This window comes from Durio zibethinus, chromosome 15, assembly GCF_047325235.1.
Source record: "Durio zibethinus cultivar Kanyao isolate XHJ-2024 chromosome 15, ASM4732523v1, whole genome shotgun sequence".
In the NCBI taxonomy this organism is placed as follows: domain Eukaryota; kingdom Viridiplantae; phylum Streptophyta; class Magnoliopsida; order Malvales; family Malvaceae; genus Durio; species Durio zibethinus.
The window spans coordinates 6,401,124-6,406,918 of NC_143176.1; the positions used below are offsets into that span (position 1 = coordinate 6,401,124).

Sequence of the window (5,795 nt, forward strand, 5' to 3'; positions counted from 1 at the left end):
GCAGGTAGCCGTTTTGGGTTCTAGGGTCTTTTGATCTTGGGTTATTGGAGTTTCTCTAGCTGTGAAGGGGTAGAGCCAGAGGAAAGGAGAGGAGAGGAGAGAGGAAACGGTGCCATTGGTGGTGATAAGTGGTTGAGGGTGGCGTATCTAGTTTTTAAGTTCTTAGGTTTGGTTTTAAATTGTGATTGGTTAATTATATACTACAATTGTAGTTAATATAATTGTAGATGATATATTCTTACAGTAAGGCATCCAACATTTAACCCTAAATGTTCGGATAATCAAAGAAACAAATCTTTGTAATATTGGTGACTAAATCGTTACTTTTCATAGTTCGGTGTCCAAAATAAAAAATCAACTAAAATTGGTTGACTAAACCTGTAATTAATCATTTTTAAAATTGTCGGTTAATTGTTGTAGCATGATATATTTTTTTGGTTTTCTATCATATCAACACTAATTTTTTTATTTCATATTTCTGAGTAATATTTTCTTATAAATTATCTAAAAATATTGCTTTTTAATCTCGTTTTTTCAGCTTGGTAGAGTGCTGAAGAAAGGCATTTGCTTCTCATACTTTGAATTGTCTTCACCTTGCTTTGTTACGCACTTAAAAAGTGTTAGTTGGTGGAAAAGTTAAAAAACAGTTGGTTGTCACACTTTGGACTATCTTCACCTTGCTTGGTATGTTTAGAGAGTTCACCTTCATTATTCTTTAATTTTCTTTATAGTATCATCACCATGATTTATCTCATAGCCAATATTTTTATGCTTGGCAGAAGTTTCTTCAACTTGAGCTTGTCAAGAATGGCTTGTGGGTTTTGTGAGTCTGCTCTTTCTAACTGCGTGGGAACATTGCTCGTAGATTGGGTGGCGAAGCCAATAGGAGATCAATTTAATCACACTCGCCGTTTTCATGACAATGTTGAAAAGCTCAAAGAAAGAAAAGAAGAACTAATAATGGCACGGGTCCGGCTGCAACATGAGATTGAGGATGCTGAAAGGCGACTTCAAGGAATTGAAGATGATGTCAGAGACTTGCTATCAAAGGCGGACAAAATCCTATTAGATATGGAAACTCTAGAAAATGAATTGCAGCAAAACAAGAGATGTTTCAATTGGTGTCCTATTTGGAGTTGGCGGTATAGATTAAGCAAGAAAGCAATAAAGAACACTCTTGTTACTTTTGAGCTTCTAGAAAAGATTACCAAATTTGGTCAACCTGGACGAGTGGGCTACTCTTCTCCTAGTACAATTCCAACCATAGAATTCCTTTCATCTAAGGATTTTATGGTTTCTAAGTCTTCCAATATTGCTTTCAATCAGATCATTGAGGCCCTACAGGATGACAATGTTAGCATGATTGGATTGTGGGGGATGGGAGGGGTGGGCAAGACAACCCTAGTGCGTGAAGTTGGAACTCATGCCCAAAAATTAAATCTGTTTGACAAAGTTGTGATTACTACTGTATCTCAAAAGACAAACTTTGAAACAATTCGAGATGAAATTGCAAAATACTTAGATTTCGATATGAAGAATGAACGAGGAAGAAGATCAGTGCAAGAATTATGGTTGAAATTGCAGAAGGAGGAAAAGATTCTAATAATCCTTGATGATGTTTGGGCAAATATTGACTTAAAGGAGGCGATGGGAATTCCAATTGGTGAGGTTCACAAAGGCTGCAAAATTCTTTTAACAACACGCCGTCAAAAAGTGTGTGTTGCCATGGAATGTCAAAGGAGAATACAACTTGGTTTTTTAGATGACCATGAGGCTTGGATTTTATTTGCCACCAAAGCAGGTCTGAACGACTCTTCTGATGATGCTATTAAAAATGTGGCAACTAAAATTATCAAAAAATGTAAAGGTTTGCCCATCGCTATAGTTACATTGGCGACTGCTCTGAAAGGTAAAAATCATCGTAGGTGGAAAGCAGCAAATCGGAGACTCAAAAACCATAGATTGGGTGACATCGAAGACATTGATCAACAAAATGCTTACCTATGTCTTGAGGTAAGTTTTGATTATCTGAAGGATACGGAGACCAAGATGTGTTTCTTGTTGTGTTCCTTATTTCCTGAAGATTAAGAGATTTATGTAGAAGACTTGGTGAGATATGCATGGGGACTAGAGTTGTATAAAGGTGTGGAATCAATTGAAGAAGTGAGGAGCGAAGTGCTTGCAGCGATTGACATCCTTAAGGAATCTTGTTTGTTGTTAAATTGTGAAGAAAGGCATGTTAAAATGCATGACCTGGTTCGTGATGTTGCTTTGTGGATAGGATCATACAGAAAGGAGATTTCTTTTGTGATAAAATCTCAGGTTGTTGAAATGAGGCCAGAAGAAGAAAGTTTTGAGCCTTATGTAGCAATCTCCTTCAGCACTAGTCGGATGGTTGAACTTCCTAAAGGATTGGTATGCCCAAATCTCCAATTCCTTTTACTTGGTGGAAGGGGTAGCATCATAACTTCAAGTGAATTATTTGAAGGAATGAAAGCAATGAAAGTTTGCGTTTTGCAATATTGTAGTTTAATATCTCCAGATGCATTTCAGTTTCAACCGAACCTTCGAACTCTACATTTGGAAGGTTGTGAACTTTTGGACATCTCAGTCCTAGGGAAGTTGAAAAAACTTGAGGTTCTTTCATTTAGTTGCTCTGATATCAAAGAATTGCCAGAAGAAATAGGTGATTTGGATAATCTTAAATTGTTGGATTTATCATATTGCGAACAACTACAGAGAATCCCTCCTCGGTTGATACAAAGATTGTCCCAATTAGAAGAACTATATTTGCATGGATGTGGAAGAATAGAATGGGCCACTGAGAACACAGTTCAAGAAGAAAGCTATGCCAGCCTATCAGAGTTGAATTCCTTGTCAAACTTGATCGTATTATATTTAGAGGTTTCTTCTGAACATGTTCCAAGAGACTTTGTGTTCTGTAAATTACAAAGGTTTTATGTATGCATTGGCTTTGGCTTTTCTAATTTTTATCGAAGGAAGATGGACTTTGAAATCTGCCCATTCTCGAGATCTTTAAAGATTCAGGGGTCTGTAATAGAGGTATGCAAGCAGTTATTTGGGGATACAGAATATCTTAATTTGAAGAGTATGGTGGGTTGCCAAAATCTTGTTCCAAGCTTGGAGTCGGGCCAAGTGGTATTCAGTAAACTGACTTCTCTGGATCTTGAAAGTTGCGAGCATATGAAATGTCTCATTGATACAACAAAGCAGCAGGTGCTAACCAATGCATTCTCTAATTTGTTAGAATTATCTTTAACAAATATGCGTGGTTTGGAAGAGCTGTGCAGTGGTCATCAACCGCAAGGGTTTTTGCTCAAATTAAAAACTTTGATGATAGATAAATGCAGGGACATGACATGTGCAGTTCCAATTCTACAAAGTCTTGAAAGGTTGGAAGTTAAATCTTGTGATGAGATGCAAGTGCTATTTCAGATCGCTGAATTGAGGAGCATACAAGAAGAACCCAGTCATCATGTAGGCTTACAAAGTTTGAAGGTTGTAACAATACACAACTGCAATAAATTGAGATATCTGTTCCCTACGTCTGTTGCTCAAAGTCTTGCACAACTGGAAGAACTGCAGATATACCACTGCTCGGAGTTGGAAGAAATAATTCCCAAAACGGAAGTGGCAAGCATCAATCTCCAAATTCTAAGGGAAGTATATGTACGTGGCTGCAATAACTTGACATCTCTTTCCTCATTGTCGCACGGTCAAATTTAGGAGAAATTGACAATTCTTAGGATTCGGGATTGCTCTCGGCTGGAATATACTTTTCCAATCTCAATGGCTGAAGGTCTTCCACAGCTGCATAAGGTTACATTGCGTGGTTTGCCTGAATTAAAAGGAAGGGATGGAAATGACATTGTACTGACGCTGCCATCTTTACAAGAGTTGGAAATGAGAGAGTGTCCACAATTAACTCCTTTTATCATTTCGGCTAAAATACAGGTAAGCCTATTTATTTGTGTTTTTACTCTTTCAACTGTACTTTGTAGGAGGAATATAAAAGAATGGAAGAATAGATAAGAGAGCGGAAAGAAAAAAAATGGAAACTTAATCCATTTAAATTGGTAGAGAAAATTATAAAACCTTTTTTTATGATGTTTTATCTTTGGAAACAAACACTAAGAAAGTAAAATAATTTGACTACATAACTGAATTTTTTTTCTAGATAAATTGACAACCAAAAAGATTTCTAGTGCTATAATATTTAAAAGATAGATTTTGTATCACTTTGGGTAAAACTAATATGAATCTACTTCTCCCTACTTAAGTAGTGATCAATAAAATCTCAATTGTGGACTTTTAATATAGCTGTCACTATTAAAATGCATCAAGTATCTATAAGCTTTACGCAATATTATTTTACTTTCATTCACGATCTTATGAAACTCAATATTTTCATTTACATTTTTTAAAATATTTTAAATTCATCTATTACGCCAATCATTATTAAAAAATTAATAGAATAAATCATTTTTAATGTCACATGGATGTGCATATGATAAGAATTTCGACTTAAAAAGTTAAAAAAAAAAAAGAGAATAAATCATTTTTAATGTCACATGGACTTTTAAGTTAAAAAAAGCTAGGAGATTTCGTTTTCGGTTCAATTAATTATTGCACAAAATGCTAAATAGTAATTTCTTCTCATAAAAAAAGCCTTAAATAATTAATATCACAAATTTGTTATTTCTTCTTATAAAACCATATTGTTCATACTATTTAGCATTATTTTATCTACTTTTTTTAATATTAAAATTAGTCTTGATTTTACTAATTACGATTGCAAGTATATAAAATATTAATAACAAAGAAATTATATTTATATTTAAATATTTCACTTAAAAATCAATAAATTATATATAAGATAAATTTAACATAAAATTAAATCAAATTCATAAATAATAAGATTGAAATTTAAAACGTCTAATTTTTAAAAATTTATTTTACCACTAAATCAATGTTTTTATTATTTAAATCGATAAAAAATAATATAAAAAATAATTATTTAATTGCATTTGTATTGATGAAATGCATTGAAAAAATGCATTTCATATCTTAATGATGAGTTTCTGTCTGATTAATCCACTGATCTCAATGCATTATTTTTCAAGTCACTCAAATGAAATATCCAAAAAGATCTGCGGGATTTTCTAAGTATTCCCTATTGGATTCCAGTTTTCTAAGGATTCCCTATTGTTGGCATAACAGGGGCTACAGAACAATATTACTCTGGTTTTCTAAGGATTCCCTATCCCTGACATGCATATCAGGGAGTCTAGAAATAATAGCATGGTAGCACAAAAATTTGTTATTTCTTCTCATAAAAACATAAATAATTAATACCATGAACTAAAAAACCCTTAATATCACCATTTAGCACTATTGAGAGTAGAGTGAGCTTTATTTGGTCAAATCAGAAAAACCAAGCTGAACTAGTTGATTTGGCTTAGTTTAGTTTAACGCCAAAAACTTTTCAAACCAAACTGAGTTACCAAATAAAAAAATTAATGAAAAGTAATAATATTTTTGTAAATATTTAATGCGTGTAAGAAAATATATTTCTTTAACCATAATTCTTAGAACAAACTTTATTTCTTAGATATATTGAAAAGCCCTATGTAGTATGTAACTAGTACTTTGTGTTTTTAAACGTTTCATATGGATTCATTTTTATTCATGATATACTACTAATCTTTTCAAACTATTGTTTTATATTTTAATTAAATTATTTGTCTTTAACTTAAATTAATGAATTGAGAGTA

General features: G+C 33.1%; 1 pseudogene; it reads left to right on the forward strand.

Moving 5' to 3' along the window:
* Nucleotides 1–522: 522 nt before the first annotated feature.
* LOC149514603 (disease resistance protein At4g27190-like) lies at nt 523–4,049 on the forward strand (annotated as a pseudogene).
* The last annotated feature ends 1,746 nt before the right edge of the window (nt 4,050–5,795 follow it).